This window comes from Vipera ursinii (genome assembly GCF_947247035.1).
Source record: "Vipera ursinii genome assembly, chromosome: 7".
In the NCBI taxonomy this organism is placed as follows: domain Eukaryota; kingdom Metazoa; phylum Chordata; class Lepidosauria; order Squamata; family Viperidae; genus Vipera; species Vipera ursinii.
Window position 1 is genome coordinate 52,068,451 of NC_139521.1, and position 23,327 is coordinate 52,091,777.

General features: G+C 36.9%; 1 long non-coding RNA gene across 1 annotated transcript in view; it reads left to right on the forward strand.

The window, feature by feature from the left end:
* Window positions 1-21,062, forward strand: part of LOC310643515 — a 51,034-nt gene extending 29,972 nt beyond the window's left edge. The window contains exons 3-4 of the long non-coding RNA XR_014493096.1: window positions 16,057-16,282; window positions 21,000-21,062. This is a non-coding gene — a long non-coding RNA (uncharacterized lncRNA). The remainder of the gene's footprint in view (window positions 1-16,056; window positions 16,283-20,999) is intronic.
* Window positions 21,063-23,327: the final 2,265 nt, after the last annotated feature.

Below are 23,327 nucleotides of genomic sequence, written 5' to 3' on the forward strand. Positions count from 1 at the left end.
AACTAATTTTGAGAAAATCTTAACCAGTAAGAATGCTTTGAATATTGTGGGGAAAACAAATTTAAATAAGAATTTTGTAAACAGGATATATGACGAGGCAATCAAGATGATCAATTAGAAAAAAGCTTTATATTGATGTGGTTATTATTTGCAGAAACATGAGAAAAATGTCTATATTTAATTATCATTTATTCAAATAATAAGAAATGTATTAATTTAAGGTTGGCAAAAGAGAATATTATTGGAAGAAGAGAAAGTCAAGCAAAGCCATTATATGGACTATAGAGTTATAGAAATTAATTGTTATTGATTGTTTTGTAAATACTAATCCAGACAACATGCTATTTACCAAATGTTAAGGTGATTATGTTAAAAATCAATAAAACATTTTTTTTAAAAAGAAGAAATAGGTGGATGGAGAAATGGAAGAAAAATAGAATTGGGAGTGATTCAAAATGGCAACAGGGTGAAAGCTCTTTAATGATCTCTTAGGTTTTTTCATTTCTTTTACCTATTCTAACCAAGTAGTTTGTTAGTATCTTAAGAGTTTTGCACCCAACAATATCAAATCAACTATAAAGCAAGAACAAAAAGGAAGAACAGCAAGAAAGTTGTGGTTGAAGTGAGTTGATAAGTTCCTCAAAAAAGAGAAAGAGAAATGAGAGGTTTAAAGAAGAAAAGGCAATATATGAAGCAGGGAATGGACATTGTAAAATAAACAAGGTCTTTCAAAATTATAAAGTGATGAACTAGTAGAGTGAATGTTAGGCTGTTTTAAGTATCCAGATCATGCTATACTATCCTGATCTACTTGTCAGAAAGTCAATTACCTCTGCTTTCTTTTGATCTCTGCCCAGATTTTATGTCTCTATGGAAAACCTGAGATTTATTTGCTTCACTTTCTTGCTTTATTCCTTACTGAGGATGGAAGCTTCTCTGCCTCCCCCCTCCTCACCTTTTATGCTGCCTGAAATTGTTTTTAGGTTGGAGTACCTGTTGCATGCCAGGTTTGTTGGGAAAACACCACAGGAGGAGGTAAATGAGCTCCTATTGCCAAATGCATAAATTAGATGTTCGGCTGAATCAGTTTTATCTACACAAGAGTTGGATTATGCATATGAGAAAAATCCTCCTGGAACAAGCTAAGAGTCCCTTTAGAAACTTGCTTCTGACATTAGCTAGTAAGAATGGTTAAAATTTCACAAATACGTATTTAAATTTGGCAATTAATGCCTCCTTAGGTAACACCAGCTGCCTGCAATTAGTGCAGGTTCGCATCCCACCAGGCTCAAGGTTGACTCAGCCTTCCATCCTTCCGAGGTAGGTAAAATGAGGACCCAGATTGTTGGGGGCAATTAAGCTGACTTTGTAATAATGCCGCTTGGGGTGTGTGTGAAAGCCCTAACAAGCAGGCATATACATAGAATGAAGGCTACTGCTAAGCTTGTAAGCCGCCCTGAGTCTTCGGAGAAGGGCGGGATATAAATGGAATTTTAAAAAAATTATATATACATATGATTGGAGGGGGGTTGTTTCTGTGTTAATAAAAGTTTGATACTGAATGAAATAGGAGTACCATATAATTCACGGTTAATTTTAATAGATCTCATTCACTTAATAGTTACAGTTTTTTTTAAAAAGATCTGTATACTGCATGCTTGGGTTTGGGGTTAGCTCATTTGGTGTCAGGCACAAACATGGTTATATCATTCTCCATATCATTTACAAACAGTATAATCTCACAGTGTAGATGTTTGTATGAATTATAGGTGTAAAATATGTAGTTAAGAGAGAAAGCATGCCAGTAAAATCTAATTCAGAGAACATATAGTCAGAATATAAGATCAATGAAAGCAACAGATTTAGTATGCTTAATTTATGTTAAAGTGAATCTCATAATATCTGAGAAGAGATAGATGACACTATGTATAAAAGTATAAATATTGCCAATATTTCAAAGAGAAAAATATTCAAGTAGCTTTCATGATAACCAAAGATGGAGCAATAGAAAGATAAAATATGATTGAATGCATATTTTAATGTCCAGCAAAAAGTATATGAATTCATTATAAAAGGAAAAAGAGCTATTTGTAAGATGATCAGAGAAATCACAAAAAATTGTCAGAATATATAATAACCACAGAAGAGAAGAAAACCTATACTATACTATACTATTCTAATACTAATACTAATCTATACTATACTAATACTCTACTATACTTTATAAGTAGAATTATATAATATTAGAAATATTTTTAGAAAGAAAACATATTCAAGAATTGACTCCATTAAAAAGTGACATACAATTCTCAATGTTTGAAAGCAAAGATAGCATACTATTGAAGAATTTCACATTGCAGGGAAAAAGAGTTGAAGTGGTAAAAGCTCTTTGTTGACAAATATGACTTAAAATTGTGTTCTAGTGCCTGGCAAGAATTAATATATAACTAAGTTATGGATTTATTGAATGGCTGCTTTTCCATCATAGACTAATGTTCAGAGAGGGAGAAGCACTATGTTCCTACGGCTATCCTTAAAGTTTTTTTCTATAAAACAGAGAGACTTTCAGGGGAAGTATGGTGAACCGATGTTTCCATAAAAGCAGAGACAATGACAGCAGCAAAGACCAAGAAACAGGTGAACTGAGCGTTTTTTTTGGATCAGCCTTAAATAACATACATACATCATAGCATAGACATAAAAATAAAGGAGAGCAAAATAAATAGAATAGGTTTAACTTTCAGAAACTGCAAGGCTTCAGTGAATGGAAGGGTCATAAATTTTAATGGGAGACATAAACCAGGGGTTTTATAATAATTATTATTAAACTTTTAACAAGCTTAATCAAATCAGACTTTTGTTAAGGAGTCCTACATAACCTTTCATCTTCTATATGCTTTTCTCATTCAGTCTGATGAAATATAATTTGCTTTTGATTCTTTCAAACAGGAAAAGAATTTTGGTGAAATTTTGAAAGGGAGAAATATACTTTCTTAGCTATCTACTGGGAATGGAGATAATCTTGAAAGCTTTGAAATTTTTTTAAAAATATGAAATGGAAAACAGTCCATTTTATGAGAAATATCTTAATCTGCCACTTCTAACAATAATGTACATTCCAAAGCACTACTAACATAAATTTAAAAGATTAATTTATCATGGAAAACAGGAGTGTCTTTTATTGGTGATCATCTCTGACAGCATCTAGCTAACCTTTGCTGAGCTAAAGAGGCTCAGATTTGTTGGTGTTTGAATGGGAGAACACTAGGAGATTCCAAGAGGTTAGCCTATGAAGCTGAAATCTTATTGGAAAACATGAGGGAAACCTTTACAGTTGCCAACATAACTCCATACAGTAGCTGTATCTATGAAATTTAGCTTCACAGATTAGATACGTGTCTTGCTATCTTACTCCATAATTCTATTGAGTTTTAAAGGGTTCCCTAAAACCATATTGATAATTCCAAATATCAGAGAGGAACAAAAACTAGATATGGGTTTGTGAAATGTAGTTCCACCCCAAGTTCTTTGTATAAGAGGAATATCAGGGTTCAATGAGTTGAAAGGAATAAAAGATTAGACTTTTGACAATAACAATAAATGTTATCAAAATGACTGGGAAAGGAATGTTGCAGCAGTTATTAATTATTGACATTTATGTCCCATAATTCCTTCTGAGAATTCACTGTTGTTGCAGAGCTGTATTAATTCATAGTTCCCCCCCCCAAAAAAAATGATCAGGAGGAGTTAAATAGCACCAGTACATTTTAGTAAGAGGCATAAGCTTTCATGAGCTGTAGTTCACTCACACAATTCACTGTTGATCTGATGAAGTAAAGTGAAAGTCACAAAAGCTTTATAAAATGTGTTAGTTGGAGAAGGTGCTATCAGAACTATCCTAATTTCTCACATATGGGGAACTCCCATCATTTAGCTTATGGAAGAACCTTAGTGTATAGCTGGGATGTAAATATAAAAAGCATGAGACTAACATTTTAATTAAAATATTGTATTGATTCTTGCATGTAAGAGTTTATGCTGATTTGCTCAGTCATATATGGTTTGGTATCTAGTAACAATTTGAAGCGTTGACCGAACTGATTATATGGGAATCGAAATCTCTAGATTATCTTCAGAAGCTCACCTTCAAAGATAAGGTTTAGAAGCAAGGCTAAGGGTGACTCTAAGGACCTCTGTTTGTCAGATTATCTATTAATCCTCATAAGAAATTCTTTTCTATATTGAAATTTATATCTGAGTGGCCATTTCTCATTTTGAAAGATTTTTTTCATTTGTAATGTCTTCTTTAATCTTGTTACTTAAGTCATTGGGTAGACATGGTAACACAATATTTTGCTTAAGGCTCATCTGACATCTTTATTCATTCAGAAGAAATGATGTTTGTAGAATGCTAATCTTTCCTGAGCTTGATTTCTGAATATATTTTTTTCAGGTTCAAGAGAAGAAAAGACATTTGGATTCTTTATTACTAGACAGAATCAGATTACCTTTAGTTTTACACACTTCTGGCTTTTGACTGGCTCTTGTAGTAGTCAGTCTGAAATATTTTACTGCATGCATTTGAAATATTTCCATCTTTGGGTAATGAAGACTAATAGCACTCCAGGCAGCTGAATTGACATCCTGAAAATGCCTTGAGTCTAGTGCATGTGCTGGCACTCTTCCCTGTTGTAGCTCAACTACTAACAGTTGCCCTTTCTATAGTACAGAATTAGAATGATGAGATGACAAATTGGAAGAAGCTATAATTCCCATAGGACAGAAAGGGAGAGATAGGGAATGTTAAAACTTGTCAAGTAGAATTTTATTTTTAGATTATAAAATACATGAAAAATCTTTCTAAGGACCAAAGAAAAAAGGACATAAGATGTGATAGCGGGTACCTCTGCATTGTTTTACTTTTTTAGAATTACTTAGAATAAATGCCAAGGACTGTAGAATTGGCCGGGACTGTAGAATTGAGGAAGAGAAGTCTTTCTTCTCTTGCATATGAAAATTGCTAACCCTGAAGCGTTTATTAGCTATGCACGACAAAGCAGTAATGTGTTCTAATGAAATTGGTTTTGGGATTAATGTAATATATTAGGATGATTATGATATTTAAAGGGGTAGACATGAAACCCCCAGCTTGTATGTCAATTTGGCTTGATTGAAAGGAAGTCTTTCTTACAATAAAAGCAGAATCTTCCTCAAGGATAAAAATAACCTTTCATGTTTATAGTAGCCTGGAAAAAGTGATGTTGTAATAGATACTATTGCTGGCTGGATCTGTGTACAGTTCACTTCACATTTTGATGATAGGCATATTGAAAGTCAATACGGGCTGCAAATACTCACACAGAAAGGAAAGCATGGACATGTCCTCCTTTCCTATCAAGGTTAAGATAATACAAAATGCAATTTTCTGATTTTATGTTTTTGCTGGCATCATTAAGCCTGTTACAGTAAACATACTCTCATTTTATGAGTAGAAACTAAATCTTTTTCTCTCTTTACTAACAGTTTAGGAAATAAAAACTTGTGGACAATTTTTCTTGTTCTCATTATGAGTGAAATAAAATGCATGAAGACGATAATAAATTGGATAATCTTTAAGTTACAACAGTTAAGAAACTAACAAAACTCTTCATACAGAAATCAAATAGCCAGAAAAAAATGCTATAAAATCTCAACAGTAAGTGAATATAAATATACGTATGTATCAGTTGACATCTATGTATACATATGAGATGCAGTATATAACAAGGAATAAGAATGAAATATAGAATATAAAAATAGAGATATAAATAAAAAACTAATAGAATAAAATACAAGTAAGGAAATTAATCAGAATCTTCACCTTCAAATACATGTAGTCCTCAACTTACAACAGTTCATTTAGTGACCGCTCCAAGTTATATCACTGAAAAAAAAGTGACTTAATGAGCATTTTTCACACTTACGATCATCGTGTGATCACCTTTTGCAACCTTCTCACAAGCAAAGTCAAAAGGGAATCCAGATTCACTTAACAACTGTGTTACTAATTTAACAAGTGCAATGATTTACTTAACAACTAAGTAAAGACAGGTTGTAAAATTGGGCAAAATTCACTTAACAAATGTCTCACTTAGCAATATAAATTTTGCTCTCAGTTGTGTATTAAGTTGAGGACTACCTGCAAAATGAATAGCACAAAACGGCTAAATATTTCCAAAAATCGAAATATTCTTGGATTCTTATCAGATAAGAGGAGTGACAAATAGACATTGTGCTCTTACCTGGAAATATCTTCAAGATGGGGTGGATGAGCTAAGAAAAAGAAAGAAGCATATTGTTCAAAGACTCTATTGAGCTATCCTCACATGGGCATAGGCACTGATCTACTGTAGTATTTTTATAATTCTTAAAGAGGACTGATAAGGACATTGGGTAGCCTGGTCAAGATACAAGCTCTACAAAATTTTAGATGCCAAGATTTGAAATTATATTTTGATGCATGCTGTTTGGTTTGGTTTGGTTAAAAGAGCAGGTGAATCTCCAGAATAAGCTGCTCAATTTGGAAGGCCATGAATTAAGGTTTGGATGGCATGGGTATTTATGGTATGATAAAGTTAAAGTAAATGTTGATTTTAGTAATCATTTTATTAGATGTGCCATATTAAGAGTCTGGAATAAATACAAAACAAAATGAAATTGCCCCTATGGGTGTCCCCCCAAGAAGGTTTTTTTTGAAAAGAAATGGTGAAGCCAGATTGGTGGACATATGGTAAAATAGTATCTTTCAATTCTGGAGACCCCATCCTGAAAGGAAAGATTTAAACTAAACAAAAAAGACCACGGTTTTGAGTTTGCTAAAAATGAATTGGAAATCCTATTATGTGGTAGTGATGATCTTATAAATGCCAAGGTCTACAAAACGTTATTAAAATTGAATTTGGAAAATGAACATGTAAGACACTGTATGATCCAGTGGGCAAGGAATTTTGGGTATAATGTGATGTTTGAGCAATGGGAGAATATGTGGATAAAAGTCTTAAAATTCACATTAAATTAACCTAAAAGAAAATTGCTACAAAATGATGTATTGCTGGTATTTATTATCAGATAAGTTATCTAGAATGTATAAAGGTATTTCAAATGAATGTTGGAAATGTAAATGTAAAGAACAGACTTTTTTATCATTTATGGTGGACATGTGATAAGGCAAAGAAATATTGGAGTAGGATTCATATATTAATGCAGAAAATTCTTAAAGCGAACGTAAAGATTAAATCAGAAACTTTCCTTCTGGGTCTAATGGAAAGAGAACTGGGGAAAAAATTGGAACTCTGATTTTATATATGGTGACAGCAGCAAGACTGCTCTATGCACAAAAGTGGAAGGATGCCTCAATTCCTACTATGGATGAATAGTTACAAAAGCTGATGGACTTAGCAGAGATGGCCAAATTGTGCTAATAAAAGAAAAGAACATAAGTACTTTTGCTTCCACTTGGAAACTGCTTCTGGACTTTGTGCTTGAGGTGGAAAAAATGATCATAATCATAATAGTAAAGTTGGAAGGGACCTTGGAGGTCATCTAGTCCTGCTCAGGCAGGAAACCCTATACCATTTCAGACAAATGGCTGAACAGTCTCTTCTTAAAAACTTCCAGTGTTGGAGCATTCACAGCTTCTGGAGGCAGGTTGTTCCACTGGTTAATTGTTCTAACTGTCAGGAAGTTTCTCCTTAGTTCTAGGATGCTTCTCTCCTTGATTAGTTTCCATCCATTGCTTCTTGTCCTGCCTTTGGGCACTTTGGAGAATAGCTTGACTCCCTCTTCTTTGTGGTAGCCCCTGAGATATTGGAACACTGCTATCATGTCACCCCTAGTCCTTTTCTTCATTAAACTAGACATACCCAATTCAAGCAGCCGTTCCTTTTATGTTTTAGCCTCCAGTCCCCTCTTTGTTGCTCTTCTCTGTACTCTTTCCAGAGTCTCAACATCTTTTTTACATTGTGGTGACCAAAACTGGATGCAGTATTCCAAGTGTGGCCTTACCAAGGCATTGTAAAGTGGTATTAATATTTCACATGATCTTGATTCTATCCCTCTGTTAATGCAGCCTAGCACTGTGTTGGCTTTTTTGGCAGCTGCAGCACACTGCTGGCTCATATTGAAGTGATTGTCCACTAGGACTCAGAGATCACTTTCACAGTTATTACTATTGAGCAAGGTATCCCCTATACTATACATTTGGTTTTTCTTGCCTAAATGTAGAACCTTACTTTTTTCACCATTGAATTTCATTTTTTTAGATAGCGCCCAGTGTTCAAGTCTGTCTAGATCCTCCTGTATCTTAAGCCTGTCTTCTGGAGTGTTGGCTATTCCAGCTTGGTGTCGTCTGCAAATTTGATGAGTTCCCCATCTATCCCTTCGTCCAAATCATTGATGAAGATGTTGAAGAGCACTGGGCCCAGAACAGAACCCTGGGGCACCCCACTACACACTTCCCTCCATGTAGATGCAGTTCCATTGAGGACCTCACGCTGAGTACGGCCGGTCAGCCAGCTATGAATCCATCTGGTGGTTCTGTTGTCTAACCTACATTTTTCTATCTTATCAAGTAGTAGGTTGTGATCTACTTTATCAAATGCCTTACTGAAGTCCAAGTAAATTATATCCACAGCATTCCTCTGGTTCACTAATTTTGTCACTTGGTCAAAGAATGCAATAAGATTTGTCTGGCATGATCTGTTTTTGACAAACCCATGTTGGCTTTTAGTAATGATTTTGTTTGTGTCTAGAGGCTTGCTGATTTGTTGTTTGATTATCTTTTCCAGAATCTTCCCAGGTATTGAGGTCAGGCTGATAGGTCTGTAATTTCCTGGATCCATTTTTTCCCCTTTTTTGAAGATGGGAACTACATCAGCTCTTTTCCAGTCCTCTGGTAGTTCCTTAGTGCTCCAGGATCTTTGAAAAATATAGTTCAGTGGTTCTGAGATCACATCCACCAGTTCCTTGAAAACCTTGGGGTGTAATCCATCTGGTCCTGGTGATTTGAACTCGTCTAGGCTGGACAGGTGCTCACTTACCATTTTCTTGCCTATCTTAACTTGTCTTTTTATTCTATTTTTATGGCACTATTTTTGATAGGTTGGTCTGTTTTTTCCCTTTGTGTAAAGACAGATGCAAAAAACAAGTTAAAGAGTTCTCCTTTCTCCCTGTTGCTTGTCACCTTCTTGCCACTTTCACCCACTAATGGACCAATAATTTCCTTAACTTTTTTCTTGGTTTTTACATGTTGAAAGAAGCTTTCTTTGTCATAAGCCTTAGTTCATTTTGAGCCTTAGCTTTCCTCACTTCATCTTTGCAGGCTCGGGCTATTTGCTGATATTCTGACTTAGTTATGTGCCCCTCTTTCCACTTTCTATACTTGTCCTTTTTATCTTTCAATTTATCAGAGAGTTCTTTATGTAGCCATGCTGGTTTCTTTTGAGAGCTGTTATTTTTCCTCTTTGTTGGTATTGTGCTAGACTGGGCTTTTATTATCTCACTTTTCAAAATTTCCCAAGCTTCTTGAGTTGTTTTCCCCTTGAGGATTCTTATCCATGGAATCCTTCCCAAGCTCTTTCTAAGGTTATTGAAATTAGCTCTCTTAAAGTCCAAGACTAGTTTGACTGTGTTCTATTGCTTGTGCTTCCATAATGTTGAATTCCAATATTGCATGATCACTTCCTCCAAAGGTTCCTGGGGCTTCAACACCTTCTATCATTTCATCTCTGTTAGTAAGAATTAGATCCAAAATGGCTAATCCCCTAGTTCCCTTCTCTACTTTTTGGGTGACAAAGTTGTCTGCTGGGTTTGTCAGGAATCTGTTTGATCTTCCACTTGGTGCAGAGTTTGTGTCCCAGTTCATGTCAGGGTAGTTAAAGTCCCCCATTACTATTGTGATGTGCTTCCTACATACCTTAGTTAGCTGACTAGCAAAAAGTTCATCTATTTCCTCTGTTTGGTTGGGTGGCCTATAGTATACACCTATGGCAATGTCTTTTTTCTCCCTTTTATATTGACCCAAATGCATTCAAGTTTACAGTTTTCATCATTGTTGTGCTCTATTTCTGTAGAGATGTAGTTATTTTTTATATAGAGAGCAACTCCACCTCCTCTTTTATTTGGTCTGTTTCTTTTGAATAATTTAAATCCCTCTAGCTGTGTGTTCCATTTGTAGGTTTCATCCCACCATGTTTCCATAATGGCAACAATATCATATCTGCCCTCATTAACCTGAATTTCTAGTTCACCCTGTTTATTGCTCATACTTTGTGCATTGGTGTATAGACATTTGAGTCATTTATGATTGACGCTGTGTTTACTTTGTACATGACCTGTGTGGTGCCTGAGTTCCCCTATTGTTTTACCACCTATTTGGTTAGTGCACTTTGTGTGGCACTCGCTATTAGAAGCTTGATTTTGCTTGACAGCAAGGTTGATATTGTTGCCCACACACACATCTATGTTACATGCACTGATAGCCCTATAGTTTTTATATTGCCGGGGACAGGGATGTTCTGTTTCAATTAACTCACTGTCCCTGCTGTTTACTTTAAATATTCCTCCAGAAAGTCTGTGAATTTATAGCCAAGCAACTCCGTCCCTTTCTTTGATGGATGCAAACCATCTCTTTTGTACATTTTTTTCATTGGACCAGCTACAGACATCATGATTAATATATCCAAAGCCTTCCTCTTTACACCACTCCTTTAGCCACATATTGAATTGTGCTGTACGCTGGCCTTTTCCATTTTGTTCCTTATACAGTGGTAAAAACTCTAAAAAAGTAAGCCTACAGCCTATTCTGCTAAGTTCCTGCCACAAGCTCTGGAAATCATTCTGCACAGAGAGTACATCTTTTTGGGACAGATCATTAGTGCCAAGATGTACAATAGCCTCCACATCACAGTCCTTGCTGGCATTCTTGATTATTTTAGAAATATGCTTCTTGTCCCTACTGGCAGTAGCACCTGGAAGACATCTGACCTCTTTTGAAACCTCTGTGGCCTTTCCTAAACTTACATCCCTTATAACTGAATCACCAACCAAAAGGTGGCTTCTCTTTTGGGATGCCTTTCTGTTCTTGATATTATTCTTTTGGGTTTTACCAATTAGACTGATTTGCCGATACAGTAATGACTAGTTCACACTACTATAGAAATGTAAAAAGTTGAGATTTGATTTTAATGTCTGACTTTACTGCAACACAGAGAGTCGGAAGTCAATGCCTTTTGTTTCTTCCCCTCCCTTTCTGCACACCTTTTTTTGTTTTCCCCTTTTCTACTGTTGTCCCCTACTATTTGCTTTTGTATTGTCACATTTTATGTTATAAATGAATAAAACTAAAAAAGATATAAGCTCTACAAAATTTTGATAGGTGATAAGTAGGTGTAAGCCCTTTTGAAAGAATTTCCCAAATTATAGGACTACATGCTAGAGTTAGATTAGATTGAAGGTCCATTAATCCTAGATCCATTGGTTGAGAGTGCACCTGACATTTTCAAAGCCTAAGGAATACAGGTTCCCCAATGAAAAATATAATAAATGGAATTTCATCAATAGCTTTCGTAGGCCATGATGCTTTGCTAAGAACCAAAGAGACCAAACCTATAGGATAGGGGATTAATTTTAATCAAAAGTTCATAAGTAAAAACCAAGCTTTAGCTTCCACAGAAACTAAACCAATCTTAAAAGATTGAAATGGCATTCTTAATACATTTTGGGATAGCAGGAGTGACTCTCATAAACTTTGTTTGAACCACTACAAGAATACTGAATTTAGTGAGAGTGGAAATTAGTGAAGAGTACTGTGGAGAAACTGAGGACAGCCTTGACCAAGAGAATGGATAGAATAAGTTCCCTTTGAATGACAAAATCTCAGAAAAGCCATGGTGAGCAACACTAGCCTAATAGAAAAGATGTGCATTCCAAGCTAAGAGGAATTGCTGGAGATGGAAGGTTTTAAATAGTATGGCTTTCTGTTTTAAATTCTTGCTAGTTTGTAGCTTTCTGCTTTGATCAGAACTATTATTGAGGGTGGGAAAGTTAATCCAGTGGCAACCCTAAGGAAAGACATAAGGTGATTGATAACTGTGGGTCAGTTTGGAGAATGATATCCAGTCTGAGAATTATATGTTGCCACCTGCACCTAAATACCTGCAAAGGATTTAGCAGAATTCAGCTGCAAATTTTTTCAGTGTCATATTGATAAACAAGAGTTTGGTAAAAAAAATCTACTCGGGACAATATTTAAGAATGTTTGCTGTGTTTCTTGGAAGAAGAGCTTAAATATGCACCTAATTATACAAAGAGTGTAGATGTTACAAATTTTCATTTTTCATTTTCTTGAAAGAATTTGTCTAAGATACTTCCGACATAGAATAGATGAAGATATATAAGAAAGGAACAGAAGAGAAAGATTTTCATGTCTTGACCCTACTTTTTCCCCTAGTGTTTCATATTAAAAAATAATTCAAGTCTCATAGTGCTGATGAAAATTTGCTAGATATTTCTCTGCAAACTCCACAAATTAAATTATTCAATATGATGAGCAGATTGCTTATATCTTTCCGTTTTCTTCTCTTGTGTATATCAGTCAAGGATTTAAAAGTATTTGCTTTCACTTTTGTTCAACACTTGCTTGTCATTACATCTGAACCAACACATTTTGTTCAGCTTTAATTACAGTCTGGACAATAAGCATGAATACCCACAGGAAGAACAAGAAAGAGTGATGAAATGAACTTAAGTATATCATGATGTAGGCTTTGGACGTCATGGTCTCTAGTGATAAAACATAACAAAAACACACACAAAAAGTCCTCTTTCTAATGTAAGGAACAGTAAAAAAGAAAGAACTAGCAAGTTAAAAACTCACTTAAGTATCTTAAATTATGAACGGGTTCACATATTACACTATAAACCAGGAGTTCCCAACTGTGGGTGCTCACACCCCCCTGGGGATGCAAGACAATATTCCAGGGGGTATGAAAACGGGTTTTCAAAATTATAGTGCATATGCATAATTCGTTGCCCTTATTTTGAACTTTTGTAAGGGGTGCGAGAATATATTCAGAAGCCTTCTAGGTGTGTGAGTTATAGAAAAGATTGGGAGCCACTGCACTAAATCATAATCATAGATAAATCATAGTTGAAGATGCCATAACTGAGTAGGTTTAGAAATAGCAGTAAATCAAAATCAAACAAGTAACATTGCAGCTTAGAACAACATGAACATACAACTCCAATGGATGTTTCATAAAAATTCCATAAAGGAATTTTTCCAGCCCAATTTGCAGAATCAAGAGGCTGAATGTAGACCTCGTTGTATAAGCTACATCACAGAGTTAAAAGAAATTATGAATGCTCAGTCATGTATGAACATACACTTATGTTAGTGGGTAAACATAAAAAAGGCTTAAACATATTTAGAAGTTTAATAAATTCAGAGCACTGAATGGGGCCAAGTGGATAGTATTGACTTATAATCCACTAGACATACGAATTTTCAATATTTATTGATGGAGAAATTATGAATAAAATAATGAATAAATAATTATTTAAACTAAACAGGTTATACTTCCCAAGAGTAAAAATGAAGTCAGAATGTGTATTTAAAGTAATGTTTATGTAGTATATAAATCAAGTCAGTTTTGAAAAAGTAATGTTTTGCATGTTTTTGAAATTTGAAATAAAGATATATTTCAAAAAACATCATCTAGATATTGTATTCATCCTTTCCTTCAAATCACAAATAAATTTGAAAGCATATCATCTTTAACCCTTTACAGTTTTTAAGTCATGTATTAATTAGTAGCCACAGGTAGTCCTCACTTAATAACTGGTCACTTAACGACCATTCAAACTTACAATAGATTTCAAAAATCTGTCTATCTGTCTTCAAATTTATGACAGACAGACAGACATTATATTCATTCATCTTTAGTTGTTCACTAAGTTAATTTTAGTAATGACTAAGATCAGACCACATTTAGTTCCTATCCCTTTTTTCTACTCTATTCTGCCCTTATCAAGTGTCACCACCTATGGTTTGTCACCTATCCTACCATCCAAGTCCCTTTCACCTTGTACCAGTATAAAGAGAAATGTGCAGATGCTTGGATAGCCATAGTAATGTCATCTCACAATATTATCAGATGCTACATTTTGGCTGTCACAGTATGATTTACATTGTTGTCTTTATCACTGTTATGTAACAATTAGGAAGTAACCTTGATGAATTCAGGGCTTTTTGCATTACCGGTATTTTGACCAGGAGCCCAGTAGTCACTGTAGTTGTGCAATGCCAATAAAATACACTTTGTTTTATTTATCTTGCATATTAAATAAATGCTTTATTTAAGTGGGCATTTTGTCTTTTGAATATGGACATTTCCCCCCCCCCCAAGCACCAAGAATATTTAAACAAATTTCATCCATCTCTAGTTGAAGAGCCCTCTCTTACATTCCTTAGTATATACAAATTAGTGCCTCGTTTTACTCCTTCTCTTTTTATTTAAAATCTTTCAGAGGTTTGTCCTCTTATAATTGGGCTGTTCATCAAATCAACCATGGTCTTGCTGATCCATTTCAGTCAACATCCAAGCAGATAATTCAACTGAGTCAGCCCTGTCCTGGGTATTGAATGACACTGTGATGGCTAAGACCCAGCACTTTTTCTCCGTGCTGTTGCTGTTATTTCTGCCTGCAGCATTTGATGTTCTTGTCCATCAAATAATGCTGATGAGGCTATAATCCCCGAGCGTCACTAGCAATGTTTTTGTCTTTGTATTAGTCATGTTTTCCTGGCTATTATTTTTCAGCTATTCTAGGCTGAGTGCATTTCACACTGTTCCATCTTTCTACAAATATAACCTAAGGTTTTGTTATTTTTCCTGGTTTTTTCCCTTGCACACTTTTCCCTTGGTTAGCTAATCCCACAATTAGGCCTTAAATATCATAACTCTACTATCTATTATCCACTACCTATCTCAGTCAGGGACGCAGTGGCTCAGCAGGTTAGGACACTGAATCAGAAGGTCGGCAGTTTGGTGGATCAAATCCCGAGTGCCGCGTAACAGAGTGAGCGCCTGTTACTCGTCCCAGCTTCTGCCCACCTAGCAGTTTGAAAGCACGTAAAAATGCAAGTAGAAAAATAGGGACCACTACGGTGGGAAGGTAACAGCGTTCCGTGCTAGTCATGCCGGCCACATGACCATGGAGACGTCCTCGGACAAGCGCTGGCTCTTCGGCTTTGAAACGGAGATGAGCACCGGCCCCTAGAGTCGGAAACGACTAGCACGCATATGCGGGGGAACCTTTACCTTTTACCTATCTCAGTTCCCATATTAGTATAAACTTTTCTATACAACAGGATAGGGCCTTCTTTCCATTCTCTTTTTGTACACTGCATTAACTTGTTTGTGTACATTTCAGGACTTAGGTTCCTATTTATGGAATTCTCCTTCCCCTCCTACTCCAGCTCGACCTAGCTTTGGATGCATTTAATAATGAAAATATATTTATTTGTAAAATAGGTATTTGGAGGCAGTGGTTGTGTGCAGATGTTGCCAAATAGTGGCAGGGCTATTTTGCTGTAAATCTTATTAGTAAAAGGGATAATTGTTATTTTAAAAGTAATTGTAAATAGGTTATACTGTAGTATATATTTATTTATTACTGTTGTGTAGCTATAACTGCTGTTTTGTTTTTATTTGTTTTTATTATTGTTAAACCTGTCCCTGCAGGAGGCAAATTCTAAGGAATATATTTGTTGTTTGTTTGGAAGTCCAGCTTCATTGTCACCTTAATCTTTTTGTTGAGACTGCAACTGAATGGAAGGGAAGCTAGCTAGTGGTCTGCGTTTGCAATCATGGATGGCTTTAGGCTAAGGAGCCCCCAATTGCCTTGTTTCCAAATTATTCACAAATGCAAATTTTCACAATGGCGGGAAGGAATCCCATCAGTTAAGTGGCCTAGAATACGGCTTTTTAACCTTTTCACACATTGTACCACTTTTAGGATATGGCAACATCCAAGTACCACCAGTCGCCTAGCAAGGTGTCAAAAACCTGATGACCAAAAAGAAAAGAAAAGAAAAAAGTGATGAAGTACTTACAACAGTTCGCTTGGTGACTGTTCGAAGTTACAATGGCACTGAAAAAAGTGCCCCCCAAGCCACAGCTGAGCAAGACACCTGCCTGCCCAGCTGCCGGCACTCTTCCTCCTATCCGAGGTTTTCATTGTTGTGAGCATTTCTGTTGAGGATTGACAGGGGGGTGGGGGTGGGGTGTTTGGGTGGGTGGTTGCAGCAGGTTTTGGTCACTTCACATGACCCTGGGACACTGTGACTGTCATAAATATGAATCAATTGCCAAGCATCTGAATGTAAATCACAAGACCCTGGGATGGTGCAACAGTCCAGCTGATTGGAGCTTCTTCTAGGCTCAGCAGAAGCACCAGGATCAGCACCGAGATCCAGCTGGAGCCTGGTGCTGATCCTGGTGCTTCCACTGAGCTCTTGCAGCCCCGAAGAAGCACTGATCCTGGCGCTTCCGCTGAGCCCTGACAGCCCTGCAGCTCCAGCTGTCTCTCGCTCAGGCTTGTGCGGTGCTGCCACCAGTTCAGCTCATTCCCTTCCCCTGCTACCACTTTTCTAGGATGGTCGCGTACCACCTCCCAGGTGCCAATGTACCACAGGTGGTACCCGTACCACTGGTTGAAAAGCCCTGGTCTAGAAGCACCATATTTCCTTAAGCCAGGGGTGTCAAACTCAATTTCATGGAGGGCCGCATCAGCAGTGCAGTTGCCTTCAAGGGACCGGGTGGATGTGGCCAGGGTGGGTGTGGCTTACTGGGTGGGCATGGCCAGAGTGCGTATGGCCTGCTGGGTGGGCGTGGCCAGCTCTACATCGTTGGCATCAAGGGTGCCTATGGGGGCCTGGGCAGGAGTGGGACAGATCTGGGGGTCTCTGGCAGAAGGAGGGTCTCTGGGCCAGGACCAAGGCAGTGGGGGCCGTTCCCTCACTGTTTCCAGGATGGCTTCGCGGGCCACATGAAACCACTTCGCGGGCCAGATCCGGCCCCCGGGCCTTGTGTTTGACATGTCTGCCTTAAGCCAACACAGTTTATAGTTATCAACTTGAATCTCCCATTCTATATCTCCCTGCTAATTATTATTTCATTGTTTTTTCCTAGGCATTTACTATGCCCCGTTTCCCCCCATTTTCTGATGCAGCTCTTGAAACCAAGCCTAGTAGAAAAAGCAATTAAAAATCCTTCCTCCTTAAATCCCAGTCTCTCATGCATTGCAAAACAAATCAGATTAATGTATCTTTGGTCACAAAATGTCAGAAGGTGCAAGAATGGTTTCTAATCTCTTTCCCTCTCTCCCTCTCTCTAATTTTCCACAGACTGTTTCTATCAGAAGCATAGAATCAAAGCTCCAGTCCTATAATAGGATTGTCATAAGAAACAGATAGATAGCCACTTGGTGGTGCAGCACACCTGTTGCTATTTATTTAAATCAGATAATTGTCTTCTACTCACAGGGTGTGCTGGTGATTTTCCTTTTTATGGAGCTTACACAACTTGTAGACACCAGAACTGTGACTCATAGAAAAAAAAGTAAATGTGGTAATTGCGCCAGTTACTAATTTGAAAGGGGGTGGAAATTAGAAGATACATTAAGACCTCAGAGTACTTCAGATTACCAGTAGTAACATGTTGGTTAAGACTGCATTGAATCATAAAAAACACTATATTTATTTGTTAAAAATGCTTTAATAGGACAGAGGCATTTCCATGGAACTCTATTGCAGTTCCATGGAAAGGATCAGAATCTGTGGTCTTCCATTTCAGAACAAATTTTCTAACCTCTACTATTGTATTAGTATAAACTTCTGCAGTTTATAGTTCTGCTTCACTCAATTTCTTTCCTTCGTGACTGCCAATCTGTCAATGCTGCTATCAATTTGCAATTGCAATTAGGTTCCCTGGCTGTGTGAGTCTGCCAAATTGGGATTATAGGCATTTTGAGTCTCTGATCTATTTCTGCTCTAAATATTAATTTCCCACAGTGATTAGCAATCTTAGTACATATTATTATTTATTTGAATAATCTGCTTTATATGTGTAGCAGCAACTGAAGCATACCGGTCATTGGCATAGGTTGGGTATCTTAAAACATATCTATAGAAAATTCAAACTGACATTCACTCTGAGGTCACCCATGGATTACCAATAATGGTAGACTAGTTAACATCAATTGTTCACAAATCATTCAGTAGCTTGTAAAAAATTCAGTCTATATAAAACATAATTTATGCTGTCTTCTCTTAATAAATAGAGTCTAAGATTTGTTTTGCATGCTGAAATATTGCAAGGATAAGATTCTCTTCTTCATTGTATTTGAAGTTCATTTCACCTGGCCTTCTGTTTTATACTTTAACCTGGATCTATCTCATATATTTATTTATTTATTATTGGGACTTATATGCCGCCCTATCTCCCGAAGGACTCAGGGTGGCTAACAACAATAACATACAATAAACACAGAAGTTAAGATAAAATTACTCCCATGTTACACCTTTGCTCCGCGAGCTGCATTGGCTACCAGTTGTCTTCCGGGTGAGGTTCAAGGTCTTGGTCATGATCTTTAAGTCCTTACATGGCATGGGTCCGGGTTACCTCGGGGACCACCTGCTGCCGGCGTCAACTTCCCTCCGCCCAGTAGGTGCCCACAGAGAGGGCCTCCTCAGGGTGCCTCCGGTCAGGGAATGCCGACTGGTGGCCCCCAGGGGGAGGGCCTTCTCTGTGGGCGCTCCGGCATTATGGAACCAACTGCCGGTTGAGCTCCGGATGGCATCAGACCTCCGAACCTTCCGTTGCGGGCTGAAGACCCACTTATTTGAATTAGCTGGTCTGGCCTGATTGGGGATTATGGGTTTTTAAATTTGGTGTTTTTTAGTAGTTTATTATTGTTTTTTAACTGGGCACTGGTTTAATTTCTTTTTAACTTTTGTATCGTTATTTATATATGCCCTGTGAACCGCCCTGAGTCCCTAGGGAGAAGGGCGGTATAGAAATCAAATAAAACTAAACTAAACTAAAACTAAAATTAAAATTAAAGGCCTCTGTACATATATATATGTATATAGCCCTCCGGTATCAACAGTTTAGCAGAAAATCAATAAAAATGGTCTGCCAGTATTTTATTTTTATTTTTATTTTTATTACACTTATATCCCGCCCTTCTCCAAAGACTCAGGGTGGCTTACAAGCTTAGCAGTAGCCTTCATTCTATGTATATGCCTGCTTGTTAGGGCTTTCACACACACCCCAAGTGGCATTATTACAAAGTCAGCTTAATTGCCCCCAACAATCTGGGTCCTCATTTTTTACCTACCTCGGAAGAATGGAAGGCTGAGTCAACCTTGAGCCTGGTGGGATGCGAACCTGCACTAATTGCAGGCAGCTGGTGTTACTTAAGGAGTAACACCAGTTCCCCTTTGTTGCAAGCATGCACATAATTTTTGATATACTTAACTCATTTGTTGGTTTTTCATCTCAAGTAAATAAACAAGAACTTAGCTAAAAGAGTTAATTCATCTGTACTAGTCTAATGGAGGAATCAATACTTATCCTTATTTAATTATGTATCTGTAACTGAATTATTATTATTTATCCAAGAACATCTAGAAACATAAATATAGAGCTCCTCTATAAAAAGTCTGAATGACATGTCCTATGCCATTGTAGGTTTCACTGCAGTAATAATCACATGGAAATGCTATGAACTGAATGTTGTTTCCTTAAATGGCTATTCAGATGAAGTGGACCTTGCTGAAAGAATGTAAAGACTCTAAAGGATTTCAGCAAAATTACAGTTGCAATTATTATTGTTCATTCCTTAGAGACTCTGAGGGAATTGGCTCTTGACCTCAGACTGACTTTCTGTACTTTAGCATAGGCTGTATTTTGGTGTGGTTTCCTTGTGCAATGGCCATGCAACCTATTTAATATGTGTGTGTGAAAATTGTATGTCTGCTCACAATTGAAAGAATGCTGCTATTGTTTCCTTACAAATGGAAGTGTAATAAGAGTGAATGCAAAAAATGACGGGGAGGTCAATTCTTTAAGTATGCCTGGAAATGCAAAAAATGACGGAGAGGTCAATTCTTTAAGTATGCCTGGAAATGCAGCTTTCAGAATTCTAATTGGAAAAAAAAATGACAATGAACAAAATTTGGGAAGTGGAGTGTAGCTTTATGGAAACATCACAAATTGCCCTTATGTGACCGCTGGATGCTGTGATAGTTAGAAATCTGGGCTGGTAGCCAAGCACCTGGATTGTGATTATTTGACCATTGAGATGCTGTGATGGCTGGTGGTAAGTACCACTTGTTCAGTGCTGTCATAAGTTTGAACTATCACTGAATGAGTGGTCCTTAACTGAGGACCACTTGTAAAACCTGCGTGAGACTAAATAGAATGCTTAGCTAATGGTTCAACATTAGGCAGAACACCAGACAAGGATGTGTGAACTTCCCTTGGTTGTTTAATGCATTGATGGATAAATGTAGTAGCTCATTGATGGAATATTTGTAGTGACATTAAAGATTGTGAACTGGAGCATGGGTTGACAAGTTTTACCCTTACAACTCAAGAGCTAACAGGCGGATGAGGCTCAGAAAGAACAGGATGATAAGCTTGCAAGTCTGGAATGGCAATCAAGTCTCCCCGCTTGCAAATGCACAACCACAGACTAAGTCAGCTGAAGTAGAAGCCTAAACAGAAAAAGTCTCCCAGCCATCCACAGACAGAAAGCTTAAGTGAGTAGATGTTCAATGAGGCTGTTTGAAAGAGAGGCAAGACTCAGGAAAAGCGGCATGTCTGAATAAGTTCTGGCAAATAGTATTCCAGTTTGGACCTGGCTTTCTGAATGCCGGCTTCTCTGATTCCCAGAATGACCTTTGGACTTTCACAAATTGATCCTCAGCTCTGGTTCCTCATCTTGGATTCATCTCCATGGTACCTCAGCCTCTGAAGTAAGCTTGTTTATATTTTCTAAGCCTTATAGCTATAGATTTACAGCTGCCACAAAGACCTAAGGACTAAGTCTGACCTTCTGAAGTGGAAATTGCTGGCAAAGGAGTGTTGGTTGGGAACATGGATGTACATGTACTTTTAAGTGCAGTAACAAGTGCATTGTTAGTTGAGAAACCAGATTTCGATTTTCCACTTTGTTATATGAAACTAAGAAATGGATAAGTCGGGAGAAAAAATAAAAATAAATTGAATGCATTGAAAAGGAAATACATAACAAGTGTCTATGCAAAATGAAGAATGATGGGAAATTGTTTCCTTGTCAAGAATTAATGCTTGCATGGGTCAAGAGGAAGAACCTCAGGGAAAGGTGAGAATTTTAAACAACAAAATTCAGTGTATGAATTGGGTGAATGGAAATGAAATCAAGGTCCAAGCATAGAAGGGCAGACAGAAGTAATATGATGCTGGTATAATTTAGGTCTTTTGTTTACTAGTTCTTACTGTTTTTCTGTATTATGCGTAATGTTGCTTACTTTCAAGGGGAATAGTTTGATGGTATATGTACTATATATGTAAATGTATATGTTTTTTGTGTACATATAATGAATGCATCTTTTATTTTAAACCCACTGAAATTCTTTTGCTTCTTGTATTTCCTAAGGACATAATGTAACCCTGACAGTGCTATATTTTGTTTAATAAATTCTTACAACTTTGTAAGCAAGAAAATGAAATACCGGCATTCTTGCTATACAAATAGTATTTTTTTTTCTGCTGAAACAGTAAATGACCTTTGAAAAAGATGATTTATCAAGAAATCTGTAGTCATATTACTTTCCCCTGATATTTTTTTTCAGGAAATGTTATTTTCTGATAAAGACTGAATCCTTCCATTTTTCCAGGATAATGTTTATATATAAAAAGAAGTGACAGTTTGAAATAAAAGTAAAATAGATAATAGTTCGCTTAATTGCATCTTTGCAGGTGAAGAAAAAGGCTTAAACTATTTCCAAACATATGTTTAGCTGGAATACAATTAAGTGAATAAAATAGAAAGGGGATATAGCTCGGCATGGGCATTTTTGTTATATTATGAAAATTGCAATATTAGTCTAAGCATTGTTGAGACTTTTATTATGTGCGATTTACTTAATTCTATCCCTTTTTATTATGTCCTTCATCAGTCTTATTGTCTTACCTTGAGTGAACAGTTCATTCAAGCGCAGAAGGCCATAGCTAATGTTTAAATGGTGAAATCTGCATCCCATTTGCATGTTATGGGAGAAGCTATTCCACTACATTATAGTCTTTTTTGAATCCATGCCTTGTTTGCCATATTGTCTTCTATTTTATATAAATGAAGTCTCAAAATATAATGCTATCTAACAGGTGACATTGATTGAATGAAATGTTGAATAAACCCTAAAATAGCCCTAGTCTCAGATCTGATCAGTGAATTATATGTATATTGTTTCACTTATATTTCCCACTGCTGATACATTTTTCCTAACAAAGACTTGAAAGGTAAAGCAAATTATATGAGACCACATTTCTGCAGAATTGTACTTTCCCCATATATGTTTTTGCCATGGATAGGGTTTGGCATGTTTTAGTGATTATATGGCTTTGGCCAACTGTGTTTTCTGTTATCAGTGGATACACCAATGACTAAAGGGCCATATTTTTCACTGTTTGGCAGGGTACTGAATTGTGGCTTCAGGGCCATGTGTTGGCTACTTCTGGAGTCTGCTAGCTACGTGAACAGAGGGTTCCTCATTATTCATTATTATAGCTGAAAACAGAGGTTCCCTCACTATCAATCACTTTCTCATGTCTTTTCCTTCCTCTGCAACTGCAACCTGTCAGTCAGACTATTTTAGCACATTAATTGAACATTTAAATTGCACCAGGCTTGTCTTCAGAAAAGCTTGAATATTTACAGGTTACTCCATTCTATCAACCTGTTAGTAGAGCATCTGAGAGTTGGCTATGCAAGCCATTTAAATCATTATCTGCCTGCACTGTCCACTTCACTCCACCTTGTGTTAGGGAGTGTTTGGTGGTTTCCCTGCTAACAGGCAACACTTGGTGGCAGGAAAAATGAAGCATCAGGAATTCAGCAATCACCTCTTTTAATTTGTCCCAGATTAAAACTAAGGTATGGTAATTAAGGTATGGTAATTGGGACATCATACTTTTCTGCCAGCTCAAGGGCTAATGGAGAGCACTTTATGCAGCTGTCTG